The 17,220-nt window shown below is 45.0% G+C and overlaps 1 protein-coding gene across 1 annotated transcript in view; it reads right to left on the bottom strand.

Moving 5' to 3' along the window:
• LOC121537882 (zinc finger protein 385A-like) overlaps window positions 1-17,220 on the bottom strand; it is a 150,458-nt gene that overhangs the window by 2,980 nt on the left and 130,258 nt on the right. The window lies entirely within an intron of this gene.

The following is a 17,220-nucleotide window of genomic DNA, read 5'->3' as shown; positions in this document are numbered from 1 at the left end:
TCATATGGATGGTAGTAATAATGTCTTAAAGGTGTCAACATCTAGAACGACATCTGTAAAACTGAAGTCAACTCGGTGCATTGGTCAACTGCTTTTGGTCTTCAAAGAATGGAAGACTACAGTGCAGTATGTTCTGTGATCTGCCTCGTGTGGTGAAATACCACTGTTATTCTCTTGTTCAAATGGTTTACATTACACACACAGACAGCACTGACCACGTTGTGACAAAATAGTTCCTTTCTAACTCATTTCATGAATGGCTAATTCAATGGGGGTTTTCTGTGAGGTCATTATATTCAGACGGTAGTAATAACGTGTAAAATCTAGAGGTTATTAGTCATGACATCCCAATACAAAGGTAAAATCAAACTCAACGACATCTAGTCTTCAAAGAGTGAAAGCGCTGTCTGTTTTATATGCTCTCTCATGTGCTGAAATATGAGTGTCATTCCTTGTTCAAGTGGTGTGCATTGGATAGACTGACAGCGCAAACGTTGTTGTGCCAAAATAGTTCCTTTCTAACTAGTGTGTTAGAGAAAGAGCAGTCTGCTCAGTGTGCTCAGCGTTCTCAGTCTGCTCAGTGTGCTCAGTCTAAAAATATGGTTCCTTTATAACTAATTGCATGTTTTGTTCTTGGCTGAAAAATTATAGTCATGTCCTACCCTCCGTCTCCCCCCTTATCCCATCTCCTCCCCCTGATCCCAAAACCTCAATCAGCCCAGTTTGCACTTGGTCTGACCGTGTCACGCCCTGACCTTGAGAGCCCTGTTTTCTCTAGTTTGTTTGGTCAGGGTGTGAATTCTAGAGTTTGTATTTCTATGTTGACCGGGTGTGGTTCCCAATCAGAGGCAGCTGTCGATCGTTGTCTCTGATTGGGGATCATACTTAGGCAGCCATTTTTGCCTACCTTAGTTGTGGGATCTTGTTTCTGTTTTGGCTTGTGTTAGTGTAGCCTGTTGAACTTCACATTTGTTTGTATTTTGTTGTTTTGATTCTGTATTCAGTTAATAAAGGAATATGTACGCATACCACGCTGCACCTTGGTCTGATCCGTCTATCAATGAGCGTGACAGACCGAGAGTTTTTTATACGTCCCAAATGGCACCCTATTTCCTATATCGTGCTCTACTTTTGAACAGAGCCCTATGGGCCCAGGTCAAAAGTAATGCACTATATAGGGAATAGGGTGCCATTTGGGGCACATTCTTTGACTTGTTCTCCCAAATCCCTGATCTTTGAGCAGTGAGTTATAGGTTACAGCAGGAGAACGTGGGGGAGGTCGGGGAGGTGGGGAGGTGGGGGATAAAGAAGGAGGAGGAGGGAGGTCTGGAATGACTGATTTCACTTGTGGCCAATAATGTGCACTTGGAGTGTTTTTTTTGCTGTCTTTGTTCTATTCTGGGCAAACGATAGATTAACCCTGTCTGGGTGTTCTCGTCCTGCGAGCCGAGCTGCTTGACTCACTGTTACAATTAAACACTACACAAACAGACAGGAGACGTCTCCAAACATGAAGAGAGACAATACACAGCGAGGATCTGTTGCATAAACGTATGATTGCGGTTAAACCCATAACCTTTCTTGTCACCCCTTCTCTCTCTTTGTTCGTAGCACTGATAGTCACACTGTGCATGTCTCTGTCAGTCTGTTTCTCCGTCTGTTTATCTGTCTGTCTGTGCAACATATGCTTTTATTTTTGAGAGTATTGTTTTGGGAATGAGAGATATTGCTTCCAGATTGTGAGTTGATTTGGACTGTTAATCTTCCCAGATTGAACTGCAGGCACTGTAGCTGTCACAGATGTGTGAATGTCTCTGTTGATCTCTGTTTGTTTTATATCTGTCTGTGTAACATATGGTCTTTGTGTGTGTTTGCATGGATGTACATAATTAATTAGTGCTTGTGCTGTAAGAAGAGAAGAGAGTGCAATCAACAAACAATCTGATTTGATTCCTTTAATATCGGTGTTTCCTGTCCCTAGAGCTCAATCAAACATCTATTTTTTGTGTGTCCTGTCCCTAGGGCTCAATCAAACATCTAATCTTTATGTTTCCTGTCCTTAGGGCTCAATCAAACATCTAATCTCTGTGTCCTGTCCATAGGGCTCAACCAAACATCTAATCTCTGTGTTTCCTGTCCATAGGGCTCAATCAAACATCTAATCTCTGTGTCCTGTCCCTAGGGCTCAACCAAACATTTGATCTCTGTGTTTCCTGTCCCTAGGGCTCAACCAAACATCTAGTCACTGTGTGTCCTGTTCCTAGGGGCTCAACCAAACATTTAATTTCTGTGTGTCCTGTCCCTAGGGACTCAATCAAACATCTCATCTCTGTGTCCTGTCCTTAGGGTCTCAACCAAACATCTAATCTCTGTGTGTCCTGTTCCTAGGGGCTCAACCAAACATTTAATTTCTGTGTTTCCTGTCCCTAGGGCTCAATCAAACATATAATCTCGGTGTTTCCTGTCCCTAGGGCTCAATCAAACATCTAATATATGTGTTTCCTGTCCCTAGGGCTCAATCAAACATCTAATCTCTGTGTTTCCTGTCCCTAGGGCTCAATCAAACATCTAATATCTGTGTCCTGTCCTTATGGCTCAATCAAACAGCCATTACAAAAAGCCTTCCAAAGGTTACTGTAATGAAGTCCCTGATGATGTTTCCATTGATCGACACTTAGTTATACATTAAGAAGCTTTTCATGTTTGTCTATCATCATGTCTGGCTGGCTGGCAGTCCAAGGCCATTCCCATTCCCATAGCAGCACTGCCTTACTGCTGTGGTGTGGTAATGGTGATGTGCAATACAGGGACTGGTGTGTGTGCATGCATGCATGCGTTCATGTGTGTGTGCATGTGAGTGTGACATGTGTCTGACATGAAACAGAACATAGAGCGAGTTAAGGGAAAGTTAACAGCGTCCCCAAGCCACAGATTCTGAGTAGAAGGTTAGGTGGTTTGGGCTTACCCAAAAGAGTGACAGAGTAAGTATTAAGGAGAGCGTAGGGCTCCCGAGTGGCGCAGCGGTCTAAGGCACTGCATCTCAGTGCTTGAGGCGTCACTACAGACCCCCTGGTTCGATTCCAGGCTGTATCACAACCGGCCGTGATTGGGAGTCCCATAGGGCGGCGCACAATTGGCCCAGCGTCGTCTGGGTTTGGCCGGTGTAGGCCGTCATTGTAAATAAGAATTTGTTCTTAACTGACTTGCCTAATTAAATAAAGGTAAAAAAAAAAAAAAGGGTTTGTTTTCTTTGAAAGTTTGATTGAGCCTGGAGCGCCAGACTGGCAAGGTTAGTACTTTTGAGACTATTTTATTGATTGCATTGCACCAGACAAGCTCAATGAAGCACAGACAAAGAACAAGCTCAATGAAGCGCAGCCAAAGTATCTGGAAGAAAACAAATATGATTGGAACCCAAGTCTGGCCTCAAAACAGCCTTGTGGTTCTACAGGCTTAAAGACACACTCCTCCAGTGGTGCAGCATTACAAGGACCAGCATTAACAGGACCAGCATTAACAGGACCAGCATTAACAGGACCAGCATTAATAGGAACGGCATTAAGAGGACCAGCATTGAGAGGACCAGCATTAACAGGACCAGCATTAAGAGGACCAGCATTAACAGGACCAGCATTAACAGGACCAGCATTAAGATGACCAGCATTGAGAGGACCAGCATTAACAGGACTAGCATTAAGAGGTCCACCATTAACATGACCAGCATTAACAGGACCAGCATTAACAGGACCAGCATTAAGAGGACCAGCATTAACAGGACCAGCATTGACAGGACCAGCATTAATAGGACCAGCATTAACAGGACCAGCATTGAGAGGACCAGCATTAACAGGACCAGCATTAACAGGACTAGCATTAAGAGGTCCACCATTAACATGACCAGTATTAACAGGACCAGCATTAACATGACCAGCATTAAGAGGACCAGCATTAACAGGACCAGCATTAACAGGACCAGCATTAAGAGGACCAGCATTAACAGGACCAGCATTAACAGGACCATCATTAACAGGACTAGCATTAAGAGGTCCACCATTAACATGACCAGCATTAACAGGACCAGCATTAAGAGGACCAGCATTAACAGGACCAGCATTAACAGGACCAGCATTAACAGGACCAGCATTAAGAGGACCAGCATTAACAGGACCAGCATTTACAGGACCAGCATTAACAGGACCAGCATTAAGAGGACCAGCATTGAGAAGACCAGCATTAACAGGACCAGCATTAAGAGGACCAGCATTAACAGGACCAGCATTAACAGGACCAGCATTGAGAGGACCAGCATTAACAGGACCAGCATTAGCAGGACTAGCATTAAGAGGTCCACCATTAACATGACCAGTATTAACAGGACCAGCATTAACATGACCAGCATTAACAGGACCAGCATTAACAGGACCATCATTAACAGGACCAGCATTAAGAGGACCAGCATATACAGGACCAGCATTAACAGGACCAGCATTAAGAGGACCAGTATTAACAGGACCAGCATTAACAGGACCAGCATTAACAGCACTAGCATTAAGAGGTCCACCATTAACATGACCAGCATTAACAGGACCAGCATTAAGAGGACCAGCATTAACAGGACCAGCATTAACAGGACCAGCATTAAGAGGACCAGCATTGAGAGGACCAGCATTAACAGGACTTTCTCTGCTGCTTATTGATGCTAAAGGCCTGAAGCAACAATGAACAGCTTTCCGCTGCACCCGCTAACCACCACAAGATACATCATGAATTTTTGAGTGGGAGACTCCTATATTTATATAATTCTTATCAAGGTGTTTTGGTACTGTAGACAAGACAGGAGAAATACACTACTCCAGGGCATGTTGGATCAAAGACTACACTAAAACCATGGGGGAAGTTTCTGATTGAAGAGAATGTTATGCTTGGCTAGAGTCTTAACGCCTTTTATTCATTTTTCCATCAACACTACCTTTGTGTTACTGGAGCACCATCATCTGTGTTTGAACTTGAAACACAGACACCTTTTGGGTTGTGCTGGATCAAATAAAAATGGTGTTGTTCTTTTTAGGGTGATGCAGGAAAGGCAGATGGGTAGAGGAGAACAGCCCTGAGTTTAAATAGTTTGTTTTCTTTTTTCCCTCTCATCTGGCCCTCCAGAAAGGCTAAATATCAAACACTTAAAGTGTTTGAAAGAAAACAAACACTATTTCAGCCCAGGTCTGTTGATAAGGAATTCAACATTCATGTGTTTCACAATTTTTTTTACCAAATTAAAAAATGGTATGTAAATGGTATGTTAAAGAAGGGTCCAGAAACAATTTTAGTGATTTCACTTTGTTTTGAGAAACGTACCCCACACTTACCACAACGTTATATTGCTTTTTTTTTTACTCAAGTGATATATTTTCGTGTGGAAGCATGCACGTGCTTTCTCGTTCCATTGTGGTGATAAGAGAAATGAGAAAGCATGCGAATGGTCGCACACAGAAATGCATTGCTCGAGTCCAACAAAATGGAATATAATGTTGTGGAATTACACAATTTCATGTGTACAACATCTAAAGACCTGCATCACCATACTGAGAGAATATGCAGTTTCTAAAATGACTTATTTGGATGTTATTGGAGCCTTTGTTAATGTTTTCCGTGGCCCCCATACTGCAGAACGAGCAATGAGGAAGTCTATGTTGGGTGGGGTAAATTTCTCAAAACCAAGTGAAATTGCAAAAAAGGTATCTATAACATGCTATTTACATAATTTTTTTTTAGATTTGGTTTAAAAATAGTGAACCAGTCCTTTAAGTACTGACTATTCCAAGGACTGCCAAGTGTCCTCTCCTAGATTAGTGACCTGAGAGGGCCACCATGCCATACACTAAGCTACGTACCTTTGTTGTGAGCCTCCAGCTGTGAGAGGGAGTTGACGGACACTTTGCACAGTGAGCAGTAGAGGAGCTTCTTGGCCTTGTCCTCCTCTGTCTCTGGGCCGGCTGGGGCCCCGGGAGCCACATGGGCCACTGGAACACCACTCTGCTCAGGGTTGGTGGTGTCGAAACCCAGGGGAGAGTCAGAGGATGGGGGGAGCAGTGGAGAAGGGGTGAGGGTGGGGGTGGTCAGCATGGGACACACGGAGGGGGCAAGGCGGGAGTCGGGGGTAGGAGGGGTGGAGAGGGGAGGCAGGGGGGCTAGGGGCCCAGGCGGGTCCATGAGAGGCCCCCCATTTAACTGTGGTGGCAGAGGGGGGCGTGGTTCATCTAGAAAGGGAGAGAGTAAAAACATCATGTTGACAAAACATCTAAACAGACTTGTTTTTCTGAGGAAAAGCGTGGAACTAAAACAATGAAGTGTTTACAATAGACTTTCGATGATGCCTTTCAAGTATGTATGCGGTGAAGCAAAGTCAAATCCAAATGTTTCATTTTAACATGTAACCAACCACATCCCAACCCAACCCCTTCAACTACAACCCACTGGCTGGTTCAGAGATCACGCAAACCACATTTTAAGCTCATTTTAACTCACTAAAGTAAAGGACTCCAAAAGCAAAACACTGGCCTGGCATTAGGGGGAAGGATTTTAGTAGTCAGTATGACCTTACAATTGTGAAGTGTTACTATAGCAATAACACATGGGGATTGGAGGAAGCAGGCCTGAAACCAGGGACAGAGCCAATGACGTATATATAATGGTATACTGTATAAACACATGACATATACAGTATATAGTGAACATATGTATGTCTGGGGACAACACTGTAACTTCAACAGACATGTTTTCTCTTTTGAAGTGTCATAGACCCCTGATCTCATCTTATTGAAATGTTTCAGAGGAGAGGGAAGAAATAAGAAACACATTCTCCTCAAACAACAGGCAGTGGATGGATGTTTTGCTACTCAGCCAACAGGCAGTGGATGGATGTTTTGCTACTCAGCCAACAGGCAGTGGATGGATGTTTTACTACTCGGCCAACAGGCAGTGGATGGATGTTTTACTACTCAGCCAACAGGCAGTGGATGGATGTTTTACTACTCGGCCAACAGGCAGTGGATGGATGTTTTACTACTCGGCCAACAGGCAGTGGATGGATGTTTTACTACTCGGCCAACAGGCAGTGGATGGATGTTTTACTACTCAGCCAACAGGCAGTGGATGGATGATTTACTACTCAGACAACAGGCAGTGGATGGATGTTTTTTCACCTGTTATATTTGGCTGAGAATGAGATGGAACAGGGAAAATGTGTTTGTTTTGAATAGGGGTGCCACGGAAAACATCCCAAGCACAACACACACATAGAGACACACAGACACACACAGATGCACACACTCACAAACACGCACACACACACACTTTCTCTCGCTGTCTCCCACACACACACGTACAGCTAGCACACACATGTTTGCGTTCAGCCACTCTCATTATGCAATGGCTCTGGTATTCACCCGACCAGGCACTGGGTGGTGCTCCGTAAAGACCCCTTAAATTTGGGTGGGTGGGGTAGAGTTCTGCCTGTCCCAATCAGTGGGGGCACCAGACCCCGCCCTCCCACACACACAACCACCGACCACAGGACACGGGCGTCAGGCAGAGGGGGAGTCGGATGGGACAGAAAGCCCAGAGGGATTGTGGGTCTTAAAGGGGCTAGAGCGGAGTATTTCTGGGAAAAACACAAATATTGACTTTAACTACTCAATTTCCTGTTAAGGATTTCACATCCTCCTCCTCCTCCTCCTCCTCCTCCTCCTCCTCTTCCTCCTCCTCTGCTGTTGTCAGTGTGTCACATGACATGACCAGTGGTCCAGCCATGAGGGTTTTATATATCCGTCTTGCCAGGCAGTATTGTGGTAGGCCATTTGAGATTATGTCTGAGTCCGAAACCACACCCTATTCCATTTCCAATAGTGCAAAACTTTTGACCGGAGCTCTGCCGTAGTCAAAGGTAGTGCACATAGGGAATATGGTGCCAATCCGGACGCAGACTGTATGGAACCTGATCATTGGATGATTGTTTTGTTACTGTATCTCCCTAAAGAGGTAGCCTACCTACCTTCTACATATAAACTGCATCGTATTTGATTCAGACGGCCAAATAAAAAAAGCTATTGTCTCTTCCGATGTATCAAACGATAAAGCTGTTGTTGAGTGCTCTCAATTCCACTGGTTTCCCAGGCAAATAGACGTTCTACATTGGAGGATCTTCCAGCTGCTCTGCATGCTGCCTCTCTGCCTGCCTGTCTGCCAGCTGTCTGCCTCTCTGCCTGCCTGTCTGTCTGTCTGTCTCTCTGCCTGTCTGACTGCCTGTTTGCCTGCCTGCCTGCCTGTCTGCCTGTCTACTGTCTGTCTGCCCGCCTGCCTGCCTGCCTGCCTGCCTGCCTGCCTGTCTGTCTGTCTGTCTGTCTGTCTGTCTGTCTGTCTGTCTGTCTGTCTGTCTGTCTGTCTGTCTGTCTGTCTGTCTGTCCGTCTGCCCGTCTGTCTGCCTGTCTGTCTGCCTGTCTGCCTGTCTGCCTGTCTGCCTGCCTGCCTGCCTGCCTGCCTGCCTGCCTGCCTGCCTGTCTGTCTGTCTGTCTGTCTGTCTGTCTGTCTGCCTGTCTGCCTGTCTGCCTCCCTGCCTGGCGTAAAGTACATGTATGTCTAACAGATGTGTGTCAAAACCATATTTCTTATTCAGTCAGTCTCACTGGCTTTCAGAAGCTCATAAAAAGTTGCTGCATCAAAGAGCACGGGTGAGTGGTGTGATGAGTGGTGTGTGGAGGGGTGTGAGGTGATGGGTGAGTGGAGTGTGTGTGTGTGTGTGTGTGTGTGTGGAGTGGTGTGGTGTGATGAGTGGTGTGTGGAGGGGTGTGGGGTGATGGGTGAGTGGAGTGTGTGTGTGTGTGTGTGTGTGTGGAGTGGTGTGGTGTGATGAGTGGTGTGTGGAGGGGTGTGGGGTGATGGTTGAGTGGTGTGATGAGTGGTATGTGGAGGGGTGTGAGGTGATGGGTGAGTGGTGTGATGAGGGGTGTGGGGTGATGGGTGAGTGGTGTGATGAGTGGTATGTGGAGGGGTGTGAGGTGATGGGTGAGTGGTGTGATGAGGGGTGTGGGGTGATGGGTGAGTGGTGTGATGACTGGTGTGTGGAGGGGTGTGGGGCGCACACACACACACACACACACACACACACACACACACTCCATCACAGTAGGTCAGTGCCAGTTAACAGGTGGGTGTGCTGGGGCCGGGTGTACCCCCAGTGTGTGGCTAGGTGTTCATTTAGGTACAGTGAGGGAAAAAAGTATTTGATCCCCTGCTGATTTTGTACGTTTGCCCACTGACAAAGAAATGATCAGTCTATAATTTTAATGGTAGGTTTATTCGAACAGTGAGAGACAGAATAACAACAAAAAAATCCAGAAAAACGCATGTCAAAAATGTTATAAATTTATTTGCATTTTAATGAGGGAAATAAGTATTTGACCCCCTCTCAATCAGAAAGATTTCTGGCTCCCAGAAGTCTTTTATACAGGTAACGAGCTGAGATTTGGAGCACACTCCTAAAGGGAGTGCTCCTAATCTCAGCTTGTTACCTGTATAAAAGACACCTGTCCACAGAAGCAATCAATCAATCAGATTCCAAACTCTCCACCATGGCCAAGACCAAAGAGCTCTCCAAGGATGTCAGGGACAAGATTGTAGACCTACACAAGGCTGGAATGGGCTACAAGACCATCGCCAAGCAGCTTGGTGAGAAGGTGACAACAGTTGGTGCGATTATTCGCAAATGGAAGAAACACAAAAGACTGTCAATCTCCCTCGGCCTGGGGCTCCATGCATGGAGTTGCAATGATCATGAGAACCGTGAGGAATCAGCCCAGAACTACACGGGAGGATCTTGTCAATGATCTCAAGGCAGCTGGGACCATAGTCACCAAGAAAACAATTGGTAAGACACTACGCCGTGAAGGACTGAAATCCTGCAGCGCCCGCAAGGTCCCCCTGCTCAAGAAAGCACATATACATGCCCGTCTGAAGTTTGCCAATGAACATCTGAATGATTCAGAGGAGAACTGGGTGAAAGTGTTGTGGTCAGATGAGACCAAAATGGAGCTCTTTGGCGTCAACTCAACTCGCCATGTTTGGAGGAGGAGGAATGCTGCCTATGACCCCAAGAACACCATCCCCACCGTCAAACATGGAGGTGGAAACATTATGCTTTGGGGGTGTTTTTCTGCTAAGGGGACAGGACAACTTCACCGCATCAAAGGGACGATGGACGGGTCCATGTACCAAAAAAAATCTTTGGTGAGAACCTCCTTCCCTCAGCCAGGGCATTGAAAATGGGTAGTGGATGGGTATTCCAGCATGACAATGACCCAAAACACACGGCCAAGGCAACAAAGGAGTGGCTCAAGAAGAAGCACATCACGGTCCTGGAGTGGCCTAGCCAGTCTCCAGACTTTAATCCCATAGAAAATCTGTGGAGGGTGCTGAAGGTTTGAGTTGCCAAACGTCAGCCTCGAAACCTTAATGACTTGAAGAAGATCTGCAAAGCGGAGTGGGACAAAATCCCTCCTGAGATGTGTGCAAACCTGGTGGCCAACTACAAGAAACGTCTGACCTCTATGATTGCCAACAAGGGTTTTGCCAACAAGTACTAAGTCATGTTTTGCAGAGGGGTCAAATACTTATTTCCCTCATTAAAATGCAAATCAATTTATAACATTTTTGACATGCGTTTTTCTGGATTTTTGTTGTTGTTATTCTGTCTCTCACTGTTCAAATAAACCTACCATTAAAATTATAGACTGATCATTTCTTTGTCAGTGGGCAAACTTACAAAATCAGCAGGGGATCAAATACCTTTTTTCCCTCACTGTAGGTTATAGGGGAGGAAAGGGGCCCCATCCAGCCCTCCTCTCTCCTCTCCCTGGCCGTGTCGGGGTTATAGGGGTAGGGTACCCCCTATGTATGGTCAGACGTTGGTGTTACAGGGATAGGCAGGGAGCCTGTGTCCTCCCAGCCCTCTCCTCTTTGGCTGCTTTGTGTGGTCAGGTTTTGTGGTTACAGGGGGAGGCAGGAGTGGTGTGTATCCCCTGTGTACTCTAACCCTCCAGCCCTCTTGTCCCTGGCCATCCTAAATGATTAATGAGTTTAGAAACCCAACTCTGTTCTAATGAACACTCAGCATTATACATTATGCTGCAGGATGCCATCTCTCCTCTTCTCTCTCCGCCTGGCCTCTGTCCCATCTCTGACTCAGACAAACAACACACACACAGACAAACACAAACACACACACACACACTAATGGCCAGGGAGATGGCTGAGGTTCCAGTGTCACGAGAAAGAGTCTTGGTTGGAAAAAGTCATTATTTCACATGTATCTGCTTTCACATTTAGATCATGGCAGGCTTGTTTAGGCTCTCCTTCCCTCTGGAAGTCTCTCAGAGCCTCTGCTCAGCTGCAGCGTGTCCAGAAGAGAGCCTGCAGAATAATTCTGGGCGGGTCGTACACCAGCTACCATGAAGCCCTCGAAACCCTCTGAATCATCCTTGGAGAGCAGATCTGCCTGACATTTGCTAAATACCTGCAGAACACCCAGTTTGCAAACTGGCTCCCCCCAACCAGACTGCAGATAACTGGACGGGCAACCCACAACCGCCACAAACTGAACAACACCCATGACACGCACAGGTGCTATCAGAACTGTCCTATTTCATACTTCACCAAACTGATCAATGCATATTTTTTTTGTCATTTAGCAGACGCTCTTATCCAGAGCTCTCTACTCCATTTAGAGCTCTGGGATCAGCTCTCTACTCCATTTAGATCTCTGGGATCAGCTCTCTACTCCATTTAGAGCTCTGGGATCAGCTCTCTACTCCATTTAGAGCTCTGGTATCAGCTCTCTACTCCATTTAGAGCCCTGGGTTCAGCTCTCTACTCCATTTAGAGCTCTGGTATCAACTCTCTACTCCATTTAGAGCTCTGGGATCAGCTCTCTACTCCATTTAGAGCTCTGGTATCAGCTCTCTACTCCATTTAGAGCCCTGGGATCAGCTTTCTACTCCATTTAGAGCTCTGGGATCAGCTCCCTACTCCATTTAGAGCCCTGGGATCAGGTCTCTACTCCATTTAGAGCTCTGGGTTCAGCTCTCTAATCCATTTAGAGCCCTGGGATCAGTGTAGAGCAAGTCACAAGAAAGAGAAATAAACACCCATCAGACCCCTTCAGAATGTCCAGTCCTTCCCTCATGACAACATAACCTTATGGTTCCAGTGGTGGGTCAAAGACACAAAATAGATACATTGCACTCGGAAAGTATGCAGACCCCTTGACTTTTTCCACATTTTGATATGTTACAGCCTTATTCTAAAATTGATTAAATAGTATTTTTTCCTCATCAATCTACACACAATACCCCATAATGATGAAGCAAACACAGGTTTTAAGATATTTTTCCAAATGTATATCCCCCCAATAAACGGAAATATGACATTTATATAAGTATTCAGACCCTTTACTCAGTACTTTGTTGAAGCACCTTTGGCAGCGATTACAGCCTCAGCACAGAGTCTTCTTGGGTATGATGCAGCGAGCTCGGTACACCTGTATTTGGGGAGTTTCTCCCATTCATCTCTGCAGATCCTCTCAAGTTCTGTCAGGTTGGATGGGGAGCGTCGCTGCACAGCTATCTTCAGGTCTCTCCAGAGATGTTCGATCTGGTTCAAGTCCGGGCTCTGGCTGGACCACTCAAGGACATTCAGAGACTTGTCCCAAAGCCACTCCTGTGTTGTCTTGGCTGTGTGCTTAGGGTCGTTGTCCTTTTGGACAGTCTGAGGTCCTGGGCGCTCTGGAGCAGGTTTTCATCAAGGATCTCTCTGTACTTTGCTCTGTTCATATTTCCCTCGATCCTGAATAGTCTCCCAGTCCCTGCCGCTGAAAAACATCCCCACAGCATGATGCTGCCACCACCATGCTTCACCGTAGTGATGGTGCCAGGTTTCCTCCAGACATGACGCTTGGCATTCAGGCCAAAGAGTTCGATCTTGGTTTCAGCAGACCAGAGAATTTTGTTTCTCATGGTCTGAGAGTCCTTTAGGTGCCTTTTGGCAAACTCCAAGCGGGCTGTCATTTGCCTTTTACTGAGGAGTGGCTTCCGTTTGTCCACTCTACCATAAAGGCCTGATTGGTGGAGTGCTGCAGAGATGGTTGTCCTTCTGGAAGGTTCTCCCATCTCCACAGAGGAACTCTGGAGCTCTGTCAGAGTGACCATCAGGTTCTTGGTTACCTCCCTGAGTTTGGCCGGGCGGGCAGTTCTAGGAAGAGTCTTGGTGGTTCCAAACTTCTTCCATTTAAAAATGATGGAAGCCACTGTGTTCTTGGGGACCTTCAATGCTGCAATAATGTTTTGGTACCCTTCCCCAGGCCTGTGCCTCGACACAATCCTGTCTCGGAGCTCTATGGACAAATTCCTTCGACCTCATGGCTCTGACATGCACTGTCAATTGTGGGACCTTATATAGACCGGTGTGTGCCTTTCCAAATCATGTCCAATCAATTGACTGTACCACAGGTGGACTCCAATCAAGTTGTAGAAACACCTCAAGGATGATCAATGGAAACTGGATGCACCTGAGCTCAATTTCGAGTCTCATAGCAAAGGGTCTGAACACTTATGTAAATAAGGTATTTCTGTTTTTATATCCCTCAATCATGTGTAGTGCTTACTATAGAATTTTTTATATATTTGCTAAAATTTCCAAAAATCAGTTTTTGCTTTGTCATTATGGGGTATTGTGTGTAGATTGATGAGTTGAAAAAACGATTCAATCCATGTTATAATAAGGCTGTAACGTAACAAAATGTGGAAAAAGTCAAGGGGTCTGAATACTTTCCAAATGCACTGTATGAAAACACACTTAGGATGAAGAAAAGCAGCCAAATCAGGTATGTTAAGCTCCTCCCCCTCAGTAGTTCTGATACTGTATGACTAGGCTGAGAGCTGGACTGGGCTGTGAGCTGGACTGGGCTGTGAGCTGGACTGGGCTGAGGGCTGGACGCTGTGTGACTTAAGGACTGCAGGCTACAGATCACTCTGTGAGGCAGAGAGGCGGCCATACTGCCCTCATAAACATTTTTCATTATTGTGGCGACACGAAACTGTACTGTGCTGGCTCTGATATTTCATTTTCACATTGTCATTTCAAGTATGGTTCCAGCAACTATGGTGGAATGCGTAGGCAGGCCAGTCCAGTACAGCTCAGTTTGGCTCGGCTCCATTTGGCCCAGTAGTGTGGAAATGGTATTAGTGTTCGGGTGTAGGTGGGACAAAGCCACAAGAAATATAAAAAAAGACATGAGGGGAGAAGAAAGGCAGCCAGACACACAATCTTGAGGTTAGGAGTTATAACACTGAATAATGTATTCTGGTCTCTGTCTTTGTCAATGTCTATGTTATTCTTTCAGCTTTGTTTGATGACACCTGCTCAGTGTTTCTATAGTAACACTGTCCGGTAAACAGTGTTCGGTATTTAGTAGAACCTTTTCAAATGCAACTGTGACCAGATTGAAAATGTGCTCCTGTTCTTTAATTCCTATTTGTTTTTGATCCAGGGAGGGATGGAGAGACAGACAGACAGAGTAAGAGTTGTGACAGTGAGGGAATGGAAAGTTCCAGGTGGTGAGACAGAGGAGATGGGCAGAGACTGAAGCAGAAAGAGAGAGAGAGAGAGAGAGAGAGAGAGAAACAGCCACACCCTCCACAGTGCCCTCTGTCCCTAACAGCCAATCTGTCACACCAACAACACCAAATTACGTTAGATTAAACTATTAAACTGAGATCAACTGTGATCTTTCCATACCGATAGATGTCATCCGACAGCTAACCTGTCTTATTCTCCTCCACAACTCCACATGTGACAATGACGATAGGAATGACATAGGAGTTGGCAAGACAGCACAAACAGATCTGGGACCAGACTACTAAAACAGGACAGACATTCTAGAAGCCTTTCGTTCTGATGATGGCACAAAGCATTACTAGTACAGACGATTCCTTCAAAGAAGTCAGAGAACTCAAGAGCATCATTTCAGGTCCAACAACACACACTGTTGTCCCCAGATCGACCTGCTTGTTGGCAGGGAATCTTTTCCGTGATGCAATGTGCTACTCTTGTGTCTCCGTGGCAAAGGTACTACTCTGCCGTCTCTGTTCAAAGGTCCTGTTCCAATACGGTACTACTCAAAATGAGTCCTTACTTTCTTCCTTCTTCCCTTCCTAAAAATAATCCCTTATCTGAAATGATAGGTGAAATCAAGGGGTTTCCATAACACAGCTATCACCAATTCAGTGTCATGTCAGATCAGTGGTCACTTCAAGCGAGAAAGGAAGGAATGTATTTCTAAAGTATTTAAACTTGGAGCTAAGTTCTGCAAGAATGTAGCTCCCCTTTCTAAGTCCTTAGTGAGTCTCAGCCTCTCTCTGGCATATTTGTCATTTCAGGGTCAGTGGGACAGCAATGACAGAGGAGATCTGGACCTGAATGGAGTCTGTGGTGCTGATGCTGTGCTATTGTGGTGGGAATGTGAGAGGAGCAGACTACAGCCTTTAGCTAAGGTCAGATCACACACAGAGACAGGAGCCATAGAGGACCAGAACAACATACTTGAAAACCAATGTGATTGTTATTCATTTTTATTTGTGAAGAGCTATTCATATCTCCCTCAGCCCATAGTGGTCAGTTCATTTCCCAATTGACTGATAAGACTAAATGTAGTAGATCATGGATGAATTAGGTTGATTTCCACTGCATTGACTTGCCCTGACCCACATGAAATAAATACTACAGTTTACTATAGGATACTACAATACTTACTATAGAATTCTATAGTAAACTGTAGTATACTGTATAATACTATGCTACACACTGTAGTATCCCTCAATCATGTGTAGTGCTTACTATATAATGTTGTTGTATACTGTAGAATAGTACAGCAAATACTACAGTATTATCCGCCCCAAAAAAAAACACTAGTAAATACTACAGCAATGTCCTCAAAACACTACAGTCCGCCAAAAACACTACACTTTTTTAACTAGTAAATACTACAGTATTTAATTTGCCTATACCCTGCCCACTCTCTCTCTGTTCAGAACCCAGTCCTACCTACCTATCTACCTACCTACAGGTTATGGAACATTTGCTATTTTAGTATTTCTCCAGTAGATTTCCGGAAGGAGAAAGCCTCCAATTCTATGTCAAAGATTATAAAACACTATAGTAAATAATACGGTAATTTATGCAAAGATACTACAGTATATACTATAGTTTTCTTTTATTACAGTATTTATACTGTAGTTAACAGTAAATACTACAATATACTACAGTATACTAAAATAAATACTACAGTATTAACTGTGATGTTTTTGCAGACTTTAATATTTTTCATGTGGGGAACCCTGTTACTACGTAGGTCATCCATAAATGTACTGTATTAGCATGTACAGTGAGGGAAAAAAGTATTTGATCCCCTGCTGATTTTGTACGTTTGCCCACTGACAAAGAAATGATCAGTCTATAATTTTAATGGTAGGTTTATTTGAACGGTGAGAGACAGAATACCAACAAAAAAATCCAGAAAATCGAATGCAAGAAATGTTATAAATTGATCTGCATTTTAATGAGGGAAATAAGTATTTGACCCCCTCTCAATCAGAAAGATTTCTGGCTCCCAGGTGTCTTTTATACAGGTAATGAGCTGAGATTAGGAGCACACTCTTAAAGGGAGTGCTCCTAATCTCAGTTTGTTACCTGTATAAAAGACACCTGTCCACAGAAGCAATCAATCAATCAGATTCCAAACTCTCCACCATGGCCAAGACCAAAGAGCTCTCCAAGGATGTCAGGGACAAGATTGTAGACCTACACAAGGCTGGAATGGGCTACAAGACCATCGCCAAGCAGCTTGGTGAGAAGGTAACAACAGTTGGTGCGATTATTTGCAAATGGAAGAAACACAAAAGACTGTCAATCTCCTTTGGCCTGGGGCTCCATGCAAGATCTCACCTCGTGGAGTTGCAATGATCATGAGAACGGTGAGGAATCAGCCCAGAACTACACGGGAGGATCTTGTCAATGATCTCAAGGCAGCTGGGACCATAGTCACCAAGAAAACAATTGGTAACACTCCGTGAAGGACTGAAATCCTGCAGCGCCCGCAAGGTCCCCCTGCTCAAGAAA

This window comes from Coregonus clupeaformis, chromosome 24, assembly GCF_020615455.1.
Source record: "Coregonus clupeaformis isolate EN_2021a chromosome 24, ASM2061545v1, whole genome shotgun sequence".
NCBI classification, from domain to species: domain Eukaryota; kingdom Metazoa; phylum Chordata; class Actinopteri; order Salmoniformes; family Salmonidae; genus Coregonus; species Coregonus clupeaformis.
The sequence above is the reverse complement of the archived record's forward strand: the minus strand, read 5'-3'. Positions and strand labels throughout refer to the sequence as shown.